Raw genomic sequence first — 15832 nt, forward strand, 5'->3', positions numbered from 1 at the left:
TTTGGAGTTTTTTTGGAAACAGAAACTCTCTAGAGTTGAGGAGGAAAGGTGAAAAGTCAAGGGAACTTTTTTAGAATTCAAAAACCTCAAAGAACAAAACTAGGATTAATTGCTCAAATTGGCCTTGTAATAAACACCTTATGATAACCAGTCATTCAATAGATGTTAACATGGGGAAGTCCATCCTCCTCTATTGGGCCACTTAGAGGGAAGATTCTGAATTCAAATTTCAATACTCTTACTTCATTCCCCTGACTCAGTCTAAAATTCAAAACCAAAAACTAAGCAGAGGAAAATAATAAATTGTATTCGCTACTTAAGAGAAAACAAAAAAGAATAAAATTATTTTATATTTTAAACATTTTTCAGCTTTGGCAAAGTGGCTGAATTTATTTTTCTGTACTTTAAAATATGGCAACAGGTTTCATCTACTCAATATAACATGTCAGTATATTAATTAGTTTTCAAGACCCCCAAGCAATAATAAAAAGAAAAAATCTTGTCATTCAAGGTCACAGTTTGACTTATTTACAATTGACGAAGAACTTGGCAAACTGCACCAAGGGGCTCTGCACAATCGAAAATATATTGTCACTCAAGTTAACAAAAGAATCTTTCTTTGCCATCTCCCAACAATGGCGCCGCAAATGAACATCGCCTGAATCAAGCCCTAACCACATTTTCACTCTCATTAACCACAGTAGGGTATCACACAATTTGCCTGGCTCCTGCTTAGACCACTGTGCACCATTTTAGTAGCAGCGGCGTGATGGGTTTTATGGCAGGTGATATATGGAGTGGGAGTTTCGGGAGTCGTAAACAGAAGGCACAGTGTATCACAATGTGGTTTAGGGATATAATGACTGTGTTGTAAAGCAAGGGATGACAATACTGCACTAAGCTTGGAGTAGTGAACCAGTAGACCAAACAGCTCAACATAATTCAAGCTAAGAACGAAAAATCCTAGCTATGTTTGCGCGTGTGTGTGCCCACATGGGTACTGCCATCCGTGCATGTTGGCCTTCTTCTCCCTTTCATTAATTACTTCTGATGAATTTGCATAAGAGCTACTAAAACAGAAATAAATCCCCCTGAAAAATTAGGCCATTTCTCTTTCAATTCCTGGCTTAGTCTTTTTTCTCCCTCCCCCTCAGTCCAACCCTTAAGTTGCCTCTCCAGTTGAACAATTAGGTAAACGGCTCATCTTCCTACAAGGCAAAGATACTGCCTATAGGAAAGACGGTTGGAGAGACTGAAACAGATGATGGAAATAGCAAGAGGCTGTTTTTCCCCTTTCTAAGGAGGAAGGAGAATACCAGAATACCACACACACACACACACACAACACACACACACACACACACACACACATTCTCTCTCTCTCTAGCACACACACACACACACACACACACACACACACTCTCACACTCAAACTCACACTCACACTTTGAAGGTCCCAAGTTCTTCAGTGTCTAAAATGCATCTGATCTCTGATCTCCAGGGGAAAAAGAAAGGTTGACAAGTGTTTAGCTAAAAGGATCACATTTGCTGTCAAGATTATGAGGTGTCCAGCACCCTTATGTCTCAGATCAAAGAAATTAAAAAACCTTTGATCAGCCACCTCAGATCACAGTTTAACAGATATCTGAGATTGTGGTTCCCTAAAAGTGAAATGGTATCATGAGGAGTAAGCAATATTTTGTATGGTAGACCAACAAGTCATGGAATCATTGCCTTCATTTGTTTATCTACAAAAAAGGGAAGAAGTGGACTGTTTTATCTAATTGTGAAAATAAAAAATGAGATAATAGAGGGAAGAAGGCACTGAAAAGTATAAAGAAGATAAGATAGAGTGATGATGAATATTTTTCTAACAGTTTTAGCTGTTAAGAAATGGAATTGGGACTAAAATGACAGGAAAGAATAATAATAAATGTTGGAGGGGATGTGAGAAAACTGAGACACTAATGTGTTGTTGGTGGAGTTGTGAAATGATCCAACCATTCTGGAAAGCAATAAAGAACTATTTCCAATATTGAACTGTGCATACCCTTTGATCTACCACTGCTGCTACTGAGCCAGTATTCCAAAGAAATCATTAAAAGGGAAAAGGACATATGCAAAAAATATTTGTAGCAGATCTTTTGTGGTGACCAAAAATTGGAAAATGAGTAGATGCCTATCAATTGGGGAATGATTTATGATATGTGAACATAGTGGAATATTATTGTATAATAAAAAATGATGAACAGGATGATTTTAGAAAGGTTTGGAAAGATTTATATGAACTGTTGCTGAGCAAAACAAGCAATACTAGAGAAACACCATTTACAACAACGCAAGATTGTGCAATGATCAACCATGACAGACTTAGTTCTTCTCAGTGATTCAGTGATTCAAGGAAATCCCATAAAAAATTTGGATGGAAAAATCCCATCCGCATCCAGAGAGAAAACTATGAGACTGAATCAATCAATACATACTATGTTCATTTTTCTTTTTCTTTTGTTTTTTTCTTGTAGTTTTTCCCTTTTGTTCTGATTTTTCTCTCCCAATATGATTCATAAGGAAATGTTTAAAAATGAAAGTGCATGTATAATGTTTCCAGAGGCAGCAGGTTCTTTTCCACTAAAGAACTTCACACAAGGGATGGATGACCATTTATGAGATATATTGTAAAGGAGATGGTCTCCAATACCCCTTTCAAATTAGAGATTCTGTGAAGAAAATGATGAAAATTACTATGATATTGCTGAAGACAATGATAATGAGGAGCACTGAATTGATGGTTTGCATCCTGAAAGTTGATTTAAAACACAAAGGATTAATTATTAGTAGTTTTACTCCAGGTATTTCATATTTACTAAAAGTTTGCCATCTTTGAGAACTTTCCAAAAAATGAGCCCCAGGTTCTGAAGACAATCCAACTTAACTTATCAAAAGAAGCAATTACTAAATTCTATGTCCAAGGAACTATGCTTGGATACCCAATTCCTGGACATCCAAACAAAAATTCATCAGTTCCTGCCTTCAGGGAACTTATGTTTTTCTAGGAAAAGTACAATATGTAAGCATATTGAACAATGACAATCACCAAATCATGAATGTGATCTCTCAGGATGACAGGAACAACTCTAATTTAAAGGTGTAATTCAATTTAGCAAACATTTATTAAACATCTTCAAGGCACTCTTCAAGTAATAAATAAACAAAATTGAGACAGTCTTCATCTTCAATGAACTTTTAATTTATGCTACATTAAAAAATATTACTTTATAATCATACCTTATCATTGTAGGGAAGATATAAAGCCATCTATACCATGAAACCACAGCTTAAGTCCCAGTTCCCCCAAGACTGGAGAGCATAGATACAGTCAGTATACTACAAGCAAATATACCACTCCATTTCAGTCTTTCTTCTTAACAAGTAAATGACTGACCCACGTGTAGCACGTACCTATTTGTCAACAGATCACAAATACAGTCTTCTGAGATCTTGTGACAGCTCCCATTAACTGTGAGCTATCCCAATAATGTGTGTAATCAGTTGTTAATGGCAATATGCTATTCTGTGATAACTGGGCCATTAATGAGTGTCAACACTAACCTAGAAGCAGGGAGTTCTCTACCTGTCTGAAATGGAAGGCCTGAAACTTTATTGATACTAGGCATTTCCTTTAGTGACAGCTCTCATAAGAGTCACCCTGAGCTTTTACAAATAAAATTATATAGTTCCAAATCATCCATTCTACTCCAGTTTCCCCATCTATAAAGGATGTTTTGTAACTCTTGTCTCCACTATTCCACTTTAGTCTTTTTTGAAAATGAAGGAAAAATAAGAGCTAATGACATCACAAGGTGATTTGTTGATGTTTATGTGACCTGGATTTAAGTGAGACAAAGTTGTTCAAAGTCAACAGCCTCATCCCCCCTCCAGAGTCATTGCAGTCCAGTGATAGATGAATACCTGCAGAATACTTCCTAGAACCTGAAGAAGCAGTCAAGGACCCAACTCAGTAGTGAAAGTTAGGAGTAACATACTCTGATCTAATAGATATCTTTTCACAGTGTGAGCATGATCCATATCCTCCAAGAAATCTACCCCAGTGTCTTCTCCTAATATTCTGGAAAACTGCTAGTTCTCTTGATATTTCATGGTTACTAAAACAGCATAGATACAGTCAGCTGACTATGCCCTGAACAGTTCAATTCTTTTTCTAGTCATTGATTCATCTGATAATGTCTCATACCTGTTCACCTAAAAATATGTGTTAGAAATATGCTGTGATCTTCTCATCTCCATCAGGTATATTCCTCCACTGTTGGGTGAACTATGGCTTTAAATCTTTGGAATCTATAGCACGATATAAAGTTTTAATGTTGAATCAATTCATTTCAACCAAATTATCAATTCAAGGCACACATACAACAGCTCCATGAACTATCCACCAAATCCATATTATAGTCAAGACAATAAGCATTCTTCATCATCCACTTGGTGTTTCCTATGGTAAGTCAAACAGTTTTGAGTTATGGTTCTAAGAGATTCTACAACGTACTTAGGACTCAGCTTAATATTATCTGTAAATGGAAGTCTGGAAAGGGGGGCTAGAATTCATTATTTATAGAAAATTTCTCTTCAATTTCTACTTTGCATTAGACAGCCTTCTTGATAGTGGCAAATACGTTTGGCAAGCATACTCCATTTTATGTGTCATTCAATACTAATAATCAGAGAATTATTGAACTATCTAATAACAATATGGTGAACCCTAGGAAGTAGAAAATCACTAGGAGGAAAGGCAAACTGGTCCAATTTGTAAACAGAGCCAATGAAAGCTTCATGACTGGTAAATAGAGGAATTGACCATTTATTTTCCAGCTTGGGCAAGATAGGGAGGAATAGGGAGACTCAGTTTTAAGTCTGATCTCAAATATCAGATAAGAGAAACATAGACAGACAGTAGTTCACCTGAAAAATTCATCTCACGTTTTTAATCAAAGACAATGTGGTATCATAGCCAAGAAAATAAACCCAGTTCTAGACTGCATTAAAAGTATAGCATCCAAAACTGAACAAATGATAGTCTTTTGAAACTCTGCAAGAACAGATCACATCCAGAATTTTCCAGTCATTCCCAATACTACATTTTAGGAAGAAAATTGATAAATAAGTGATAGGGGAAGTCAACCAAAATGGTGAAAGACTTTGAGGTCATATAACTATTAGATGAAGGTACCAGGAATGTTTAGCCTGAAGAAGAGATTAGTGGGAACATGACTACCATTTTAAAAATCTTTAAGATAATGGTATCAAACTCATTTTTCTTGGCTCTAGAAAATAGAATTAGGAGCAATGCTTAGAAATTGTGAAGAGGCCACAGTCCCTCATAATTAGAGTTGCCCAAAGTAGCAACCAAGACTTAGAAAGTGTTTTTGAGTCATCTATTATTGTAGATGTACAGACTAAAAGTCAAAATGTTTCTTTGATTCTAGAATATTTAAATAAAAATTTTTAAAAAATAAAAAAAGATGGACAAGACCCAAGTAGAATACAAAAATTCTAGAAAATTTCACCTAATACAGTAGAAAGTCTATCAGAACTCTAAATGTGAAAAAACTAGAAAGGCAATAGTTTGTGATACTGACTTCATCTGAACTCCTCAGCTCCCTGGATCCTAATAATGAGATTTAAACTGTCAGCTTAGTTCGTTTTCTGCAAGAAATGTTTGGCTTCTAATGAGACAAGTTTCTATTTACATGGATCTTTGCTATGTGTATTCCTTGGGGGTGAAGGGAAGGACAATCATGTTAGAAATCTCACACACAAAAAAAGAATTACTTTGAGGAAGAAGGTTTGCAATTCCAACAATAAAAAAAAATCCCTCCTTCATCATCCATCCATTCATTCAGAAATCCCTTTAGAATTGTGTCTATCTTTAAAAATATATATATTGAGAAATAGCAATTGGTTTTTAATATCTTTTCTTTTAACTTTCTGGAATATCCCTCTCTTCAGTGACTCACTTTACTGTCCCAAGCTCCCAAAGGCTTATGGTTACCTTTGTGTTTCCTACTGTCAAAAAAGAAAATATGTTTGGTTGTTATAATCTAAAGGGTGAGTGGCTCAAGGGTTCAGTTTCCCATTTTATTTTATCTTTTTTTTTTTTTTTGCTTTTGTGAGGCAATTGGGGTTAAGTGACTTGTAAAGAGTCACACAAAAAATGTTATATGTCTAAGGCCAGATTTGAATTCAGGTCCTTCTGACTCCAGGGTTGGTGCTCTGTCCACTGTGCCATCTAGCTACCGCTTTCTGTACCATTTTAAAAGAAGGTCTGCATTTAGAGGCCACTCTTAACCCAAAGGAATAATTTTCTAATGGTGAAATTGCGCACCTTATGGCAGCTGAGTGAGGAAGTGGTTTGTTGCTGTTTGGGGTTGTTTTTAGCCCAATGCTCTTCAGAGTAGCTCTCAAATTGTACTATATTAGCAATTTTCTTACCCAGTCATCATCGACTCGCTGGTAAAATCATAGAATGGTACAGTTTGTGTGGACCCTAGGTGGTGATTAGCAGCCAAGTTTCACTGAAGAGGAATAAAAAAGAATGCCAAGAAAAGAAAGATTGTCTACACAATCCCAAACAAATATGTAGGCAGTGAATGAGATTTGGTTATGATATCCTAATTTAAAACCAAGCTACTTCATACAAAATATTCCCCCAAAATATTTTGTCCAAAATGGTCAACTTTGATATCTTGGGGGGAAATCTCCTACTCAAACATCCTTGGCCTGGATTTCAGTGAATTGTAACCATGTTTTCTCACAGAACCCCAAAGCTGCAAGGGTCCTCAGAATTCAATTTGTTTCTGAACAAGAATCTTACCTATAATATCCCCACAAAGTAGTAATCCAATCTTTTCTTGATGACTTCTAGGAAAAGGAACCCACTGCTTCCCAAGATAATCCATTCTACTTTGTGTCAGTTTTAATATTTGGAAAATAATCCTTTAAATTATACTTAAATATAACTCTACCTATCACTTAAGAGTTCCACCCTCAGAATTAGGGCAGAATAAATCTAGCCCCTCTTCTATCTAGTTGTCCTTCAAATACCTGAAAAAAGTTATAATGTCCCTACTGAGTATTCTCAGGTGCACTTCCTTCAGCTGATCCTTTCACCAATATTATTAAAGCTCTTCCTAAAATATGGTACCCAGAACTGAACAATGCTACATAGTCTGACCCAAGCAAATGACAGAAAATTGACTCTTTCTCTGTCTTTTTCTGTCTCTCTCTATCTCTCACTCTTTCCTAATTCACAAAATGATAAGGCAGAATTAATTATGTCTAAGGTCCCTTACAGATTCAAAATTACATATAGTTCCCTGATTTTAGAACTATTACCATCTTAGTGTAAACAGACAATACCAAAGGAATTGTTTTCAAAAATACCAGCATGGTCTAATTTTCCATAATTCAGAGAACAAAATAGCTTATGCCAAGGCCACATTTCCTAAAAACACTGCCTGGCAGATAGACAGAGGTACCGGCTAGTCTATTCAACAAGATTTCCAAGAGCTGAAAGTACTCCACTAGGTATAATTAGTTTGGTGGCTCAGGTAGAAATAGAAGAGCAGAAGAGAGAGGGGGAAATAGAAGGGAGAAAAGGGAAAAAGAGAAGATAAGGTGAAGGAAAAGAGGAGAAAAAGATGGGAAGAATAAAAGGGGAAAAGAAAGGAAGAATGGAAAGGGAGGTGGAAGAGAGAAAAGGGAGAGGGGTAAGATGAAGGAAAGAGATGAGAAAAATGAATGGCGTAAGAGAGGGGAAGAGAAGAAATGAAGGTGGGGGATTCAGAAAGCTAAGATGAAGGAAGAGAGGGGAAAGAAGAAAGGAAGAGAAAGGGAGAATCTGAAAGGGCAAGAAAAAAGAGGAAGAAAAAAGGAGAGGAGGGGAAGAAATTTACTCATGTTCAAAGTCTTTTCATATTAATAGAATGCATATGCCTTTTTCAAGAAGGAAAGGATCTTTTAGAAATGGTATAATTTGCTCTAGTGGATAACAAATAGTTGGAAGTTTTCTAAGCGAGTAACCATTGTATCTGCTTTCAAAATTCCTTATTCATTCCAAAGAAAATGATGCTGATCTCTAAGTCTTTGCTAGTTTTTGACACAGACCTAAGATCAGGATTCTAAACAGTACTATGCAGAATTGAATTACATTTCATCTCTCTCAGCCATCCATCTCTTCCCCCTCCTGCTTATTTGCTGGAGCTGCAAAAGTAGCGATCACTTTGAGATAGACTCGGTTTCCCAAACCATGTGAGTCATTATGAATGGCCTTGTGTCCAGGTAAAGGTTAAGGAGGTCTTTTGTTGTTCTAGTTGAGCTTGTCCCTGACACCACAGCCTAATCATTCCACATAATAACAGTCCTGATACACAGGCCCGAGTCAAAGTCGCAAGTCAATAAATCCATTCCTTCCTCCCTTTCAGGCAAAGTGTTGAATAGCACTGAGTGTGCCGTGTCACCAAATCCTGCAGTCTATCATATCAAGGTCGTCCACTCCATAGCATGGAAGGAAAAAAAAAAAAAAACTTTTCTTTTAAATGCCTTGTGCATTCAGGAGAAAAGCACTGCCCTCTCTGAAAACAAAAGGAAAAGACCAATTCTACACGTTCTTTGGAATCATGAAGCCCTGGAATCTTAGCATTAAAAGGTGCCTCTGAGACCATGAACCCAACCTTCTAATTTTACCCATGAAATAAAAGATTCAAAGATGTTAAGAAACATGGCCAAGGTCACACTGCTAGTTACTGACTGGAATAGAACCCAAGATTTTTTTCACCTCAGTTATGAGGTTCACCATCAGTTTCATCTGGACAAGAGGTCATTCTAGTCAGAGAGAGATATAGAAATGATTAGAAGTAAGAGAATTAATAAATTCTACCCTTCTTGAAAAGGAAAAATGCCCAAACTTCCCAAAACCCTCACTCCTATCCACCCCATTTCACCCCATCCAAAAAAGATTGCCCTCGTGCTGGGGGGCTGCACCAACTGAAAATCCTTTCTAGAGCCAATTCAGTCTGGTAAACAGCTGCTATCATTTGGCTGCTCAGACATGGAACATCTTTGATATCTCTTTTAACATGCACTATATGCAGATTCTTTGCCGCTCCCAAAGAGGCAACTACTATCTTTTCACCTCTGGTGTAAAAATAAAACCTGCTGATAGAGGATCCCTCGAAGAATGCAGCCCTGAGTTACAGTTTGTTTACTTTGCTAAAGGACTTACAGCTCTTCCAGGTTCATAAATTCCTTGTGGTGGACCAGGGGAGGGAGTGTAAATTAACTTGAATAATAGGACTACATTTGTGTACCTTCCAATTGTCTAAATCGCTTCCTTAGGAAAAAAAAAATAGTCACACTCGCCAGCCACTGTCTCTTTACTTTTCCCTTAATTAGCAGATGGATTTGGTATACTTGAAGGCAAGGGATTAATAGCATCAGCCAGAGAGCCAAGGCAAAATGTGGAGAATTTCTGGCCAACTACCTTAAGGCTGTCCTGTCACTAACTTCATGAGCTAAGTTTAGTAGAATATAGCTAGCATTCAATTCATTTATTCATTCAGACAACAAACATTAATTAAACTCCTGTTATATACAAATGTGTGCGAAGTAAGGTCCATGGTGGAATGGGACACATATAGATACTTGGTCCCTCTCCTCAAAGACTTACTGATCCAGTAGTGTATGGAAGATAAGTACATTCTAATACAAATTAGAAAGTGGTAAGTGAATAAAGGTAGTCCAAAGTGTTATGAGTTCGTGCTGAGGGAAAGATCACTATTACATGGGATGTCAGAAGTCTTCATGGAGGAGATGCTATTTGAATTGGGCATTGAAGGCTGGTTAAGATTTGATATATTTAGAGAAGGGCAAGTAGTTCAATTTGGCTAAAGAATGGAGTATGTGAATGAAAATCAATTGCTTTAAGGCCAGAAAGATAGGTTAAAGACATAACCTTGAGGTATTTGGAGTTTGAAAAAAAACTTTTGAGATTATATGAAATAAATGTAACTTAAATGCATTCTGAGGAGCCCTCTACTGAGCACTATTTTAATGGCTTGTGTTACATATTCTTCATTCCTGTTACTTTTTTCCTGCCCGACAAAGATTGTTTAAAGTGCAAAAGACTCAAGAGTTTATGGAATGAAATATAATTTTCTGCTTCTTCTGTTACTCTTCATGTAACCTTAGGCGAGTCACAAAAACTCTCTGGGATGGCTAGGTGGTACAGTAGACAGAATGCCAGTCCTGGCATCAAGAGGATCCAAGTCCACATCTGACCTCAGACACATATTAAGTATTTGAACTTGACCAAATCACTAGATCCCATTTGCTAGTTTCCTTTTCTATAAAATGAGCTGGAAAAGGAAATGGCAAGCCTGTCTAGTGTCTTTGCCAAGACAACTCCAAGTGGGGTCTCAGACGTGCTCCAAAAGACTTACCAATAACAACATTTGAACTTCGCTCCTAGGGTTATGGGGGATCAGATGAGATAATGTTTGTAAAGCATTTAGCACAGTGCCTAAGACATAGTAGGTGCTTAATAAATTCCTGTTTCCTTCTTTCTTTCCTTCTTGTGCCTGGTCTACGAATTCAAGAAAATATTTATGAGGTTCCCAGTGACATTACAACATAAATGAAATAGCATCCATAAATACTGTCTAGTGTCAAATAGCAGATCCCTCCTGTGTCTGTGTGGGGCAGAAATGACTACACAGCTGTTATGGAACTGGAGGACTCAGAGGAACTTTAGGAAGTATTGCTTTTATGCTAACTCGCAAAGAGCATTGCCTACTCTTTGCTTAAAGATCTCCAAAGAAGAAAACCCATTACATTCTGGTGGGGAAAAGTTAGCTAACCTTAATCCACCTTGCTTCATTTGTTCACTTATTCATTCATCCAGGTAGCTTGCTCATGCATGTGTATAGAAAGCATTCACCTAAGTGCCAAAGAAAATGATAAAAAACACCCAGTCCCTCCCTTCTAGGAAATGCCATCTAAAGGGAATAAATAGCTCAGAAGGAAAACCTTCAACCTTCCTAAAGAGAAAAATGATAAGACAGAGGAGTGGCTTTATTAATCATTGCACTAGCCATATTAGGAAAACATAATCAATCAATTAGAAAAGATTTAGTTACCTATTCTGAATAAGACATTGTCCTAAGGAACTGTGAAGGATGCAAAGTGTGGTCCCTGACCTAAAGAATCGGGGACAAAGGAGATAAGTTACATTTTTTAAAAGTGAAGAAAAAGATATATATATTCAGAGAGGAAGAAATGACCTTCACCTTTAGGCTGAAAGAGTCAGGAAAGATTATATAGAAGCTGGAGGACATGACCTAAAGCTGTGAACTAAGGAGCTATAGGCTACATACACGTGCGCATACACACACACACACACACACACACACACACATGTCATAGAATCAGAGAATTCCTCCTATGCCTGAAATGTACTTCAACAATACTCAGCTCCAGTCCTACCTCATTGGTGAAACTTTTCCTGATCTTCCCAAGCACTGACCATCTCTCCATTCTCAAATGACCTTGAATTTATGTCCTATTTGTTTCTGCCCCCAGTCATAATGCTCCTCACACTTCTCAAGAGCAGGGACTCTTTCATATTTGTCTTGGTATCCTTCTTCCTAATTGAGTGCTTAATAAATGTCTGTTGAATTGAATTTTTTACACTTAGCTAAAATCAAGAGACAAGAGAATTCAGGTATCTTGAAATTAAGTCCAATGCTCCACCATTCCAGGTGTAAGTAATGATGAGCAAAGTATATACAGGAATAGTAAATAGATAGACCTGTCTGGAGAGAAGAATTAATACAGAAGAGTAAAGTTCAGCTGTGACCACATCAAAAAGGGCATTGAATACCAGGAAAGGGGCAACAATCTACTGGAAGGGATAGGGTCACAGTTCACACTCATTGGAGCTATGATTCAATTCAATAAACATTTATGAAGGAAAGACAAAGAAAAAAAGCAAAAGAAAGGGAAAAAAAGGGTCTTGAAGAAACTTACATTCAACTATTGTCAATTACTTCACCTACAGGTATCATGGAGCCCAAAATGAAATTAGTTGGTAAATCTAATTTCACTTAAAAAGAAAAACAAACAGGATTCAAACCCTGAAATCTAAACATGAAAGGTTATTGAAACAACCCACATTTGAGCTGAATCTCTTTGCACTGTCAGTGAGACCTGGTCTGTTTAGTGTCAAAAGCCATTTGCTCCAATTGGGTTTGGACATTACTGCTCTAGAGGAAAGACCAGACTCACTTTCAACTAAGACATCAGTAACTGAAATCCCCAGGGATAAGGCAGTTTTCCCTTCTCGCAAACTTCAGGGCACCCAGATGAAATTCTCTTTCCAGTGCTTCAAAATCCTCTCTGTTCCACATAGTGGACCTATAAACATCCTGTCCCACTTGCATACAAACAAACCTCCCAGTGCAGTTAATTGTAAAATGACTCTGCCCTGCCTACAGTAATTGACATTAAGTACTGTTTGGGGTAGGAAATCAGCCATTTCCAATTGATATTAAACGGGGAAATCATTTAACATCAATGGATATAAACCAGGCACAAATGTGCTGAATTAGTGAGAAATGCTTTGGCTCATGTTAAAAAATGTTTCTGTGAAGTGGGATTTTTCAGAGTAAGTGAATATTAAGTCAGCTTAATACCTACATTAGTAGAAAGGGAAGATCCCCTTCTTCTTCACCCTAATTTAGGCTTCCAACAGTTTCCTACACCTGTTGGAAAAGGCCAACCTCTCTAGTCGGCTTGGTTCTGAAAAGCCTAGTAGGGCAAAAACACGATCTGGAGGGATAAAGAAGGAAGAAAATAAATGACTTTGAGTTTATCTAATATGTGGTTTGATACTGTTGGTAAAGGAAACTGTCTAACCTACTGCCTCTCAGTCATCGTATGCAATTTGGATAACCCATTAGCAAATTCAGAAGAAATCAGAAGTAATAATATATAAAAAGAAAGAAAAGCCAAAATCTCCACCATTTATTTAGCCACAACTATTGATCTGATTTAATTCAATTTATAATGAATAAGCACCTATGATGTGCAAGGCATTGTTAGGCATTGGTTATTAATGAAGGAAGGAACAAACATTTAATAAGTGTGTCAGGCACTGTGCTAAATGTTTTACAAATATTAACTCATTGTAACCTGATAACAAACCTGTGAGGTAGATGCTATTATTATCTCCATTTTGTAGACAAGGAAATTGAGGCAGACTAAAAAGTTAAGTGATTTGTCAAGAATCACACAGCTAAAAAAAATGTCCTAGGGAAAAATTAAATTCATCCTGACTCCAGGGCCAATGTTTTACTCACCCTGAAACAGTCTTCTTGGAATATAAAACATAAAAATAAAAGCTTCTAACTTCAGGGGGTTTACATTCTACCATTGGGTATAACATTTACATACATAATAAAAACAAAGCATATGCAAAGTAATTTTGAGAAAATGCTAGAAATTGGTGCATAAGGAAAAAGTTTGTGTATGGGGTCACGGCAAGGCTGTGCTCTGACAGAAACAGCATTCTACAAAGTGGACAGATAGTGCTTTTCCAGTCTTGAGGGGCCAGTTGTAACAAAGGGCAAGGATGGAGATAGAATGCCTAGTATAGTGAATAGCTAAAAGGTCAGTTTGACTATAATGGAAAAGAAGCAATACTAAATAAAGCTATAAAAGAAATGGGAGCTAGAGTTTTAAATGCCAACCTGAGGATGTTGTTGGTTTATTCCCAGAAGCAATAGGGAGTCATTGAAACATTTTTTGAATCCAGAGAGAGTCAAGCCTAGGTTTTAGGAATATGATTTCAGCAGATATGTGCAGGAAGGATGAGAAAAATCAAGACTGAAGACAGTCCTGAAGTTTTTCCTCCTCTCTAACTACTTTCATCTCCAAGAAAAGAGTTTGACAGCTTTTGGCTTTTACCTGTTATCTGTGTTAATGTAGGACAATTATTCTATTCAAAGTACAATATGTCTTTGCTAATGACATTATAACGTTCCTTTTTATTATCTAGGGTTTTATAAATCTATTCATTATTTCCCCAGAAAAGCAACCCCCCAAGTATTTACCTTCAAGCCCTCTTTCTATAGAAAGGAAGTAGGGGAGAGAAATAGGAGGAGGAAAGGGAAAAAGAAAGAGAAAATGATGCAAAATGGGAATAAGGGAAATAGCAAAATAGGAGAGAGGATGAAAGAGTACTGAGAGCATGGGAAGAAGAGAGCAGGATGGAATTAGGAGGAAGAAGGAAAGGATGGAATAGATAAAAAGATGGATAAAAAAGAATAAAAGAAATATGGGATAAAGGTAAAGCTAGAAATAGATAGAGGAAAGGGGATCCTTGATAATACCAAAATTATCAGAGATGTGAATTTCTATTGTGAAGGCATAAACTGACACCTTTTTCATCACCACCATCATCATCACCATTACAATCAGCACCAACACTACCATCACCACCATTACCTTCACCACCACCACCATTACAATTATCACCTTTACCACCACCACCATCACCATCAGCATCATCACCATCACTATTATAATCATTCATTCCCATCACCACCACCATCACCAGCATCAGCACCAGAATCATCATAATCATTCCCACTATCACCATTCCCACCACCACCAGCACCACCAGCACAACCAGCACCATCACCACCATTTCCACCATCATCACCATCACCATCACCACCATCACCACCACTATCACCATCACCACCACCAGCACCATCACAATCATTCCCACCACCAGCACCACCATCATCACCAGCACCAGCACCAGCACCATTACAATCATTCCCACCACCATCACCATCACTATCATCATTACCACCACCATCACCATCACCACCATCACCACCACTATCACCAGCACCAGCACCAGCACCATTACAATCATTCCTACCACCATCACCATCACTATCATCATTACCACCACCATCACCACTACCACCACCACCACCATCATCATTACCACCACTACCACCATCACTAGCACCAGCAGCAGCACCATCACAATCATTCCTACCACCACCGCCGCCATCAGCATCCCCATCACAATCATTCCCACCATTATCACCACCACCATCACCAGTACCACCAGCACCACCACCACCAACACTATCACCACCACCATTACAATCACTATCACAATTATTCCCACCATCACCATCACTACCATCACTATCACCATCATCACCACCATCATCACCACCATCATCACCACTCTACTACTGGCATCATCATCATCATCACTATCCTAATCTTCATCATTTCTTCTTCTTGGATTTGACAGTCAGTTGATCACTGCTCTTTGCATCTTGTTAGAGAGCTCTGCTCATTCCTGTTGTATAGGTTTGACTGTCAAGTATAGAACTCAGAAGACTCCTCTTTCACCTATCTGATTTACAGGGAGGGAGTTACATTTTTATTCTATTCTTTCTTTGGCTATATGAGTTTGCTATCCTCCTGTTTTATCACAGGGAAAATATTTGATATGCATGTCCTTATGCTATCTCAGAGACCCCCGTCCTTTTGTGTGGATTTCAAGTACAGGGAGAGGGATTTGCCCTTTCAGCTCCCTTAGATAAAGAGGCTGTACAAGTCTTAAAAGAAATTATACATTTCACTCTTTAGTCTTTTGCCACGAGGCAGCCTCAGCTGGCCTGTAGCAGGCATGGAGAGGTTAACTGCAGAGCACAAAACACTGGAAAATGCT

The sequence above is a fragment of the Antechinus flavipes genome, chromosome 2 (assembly GCF_016432865.1).
Source record: "Antechinus flavipes isolate AdamAnt ecotype Samford, QLD, Australia chromosome 2, AdamAnt_v2, whole genome shotgun sequence".
Taxonomy (NCBI): domain Eukaryota; kingdom Metazoa; phylum Chordata; class Mammalia; order Dasyuromorphia; family Dasyuridae; genus Antechinus; species Antechinus flavipes.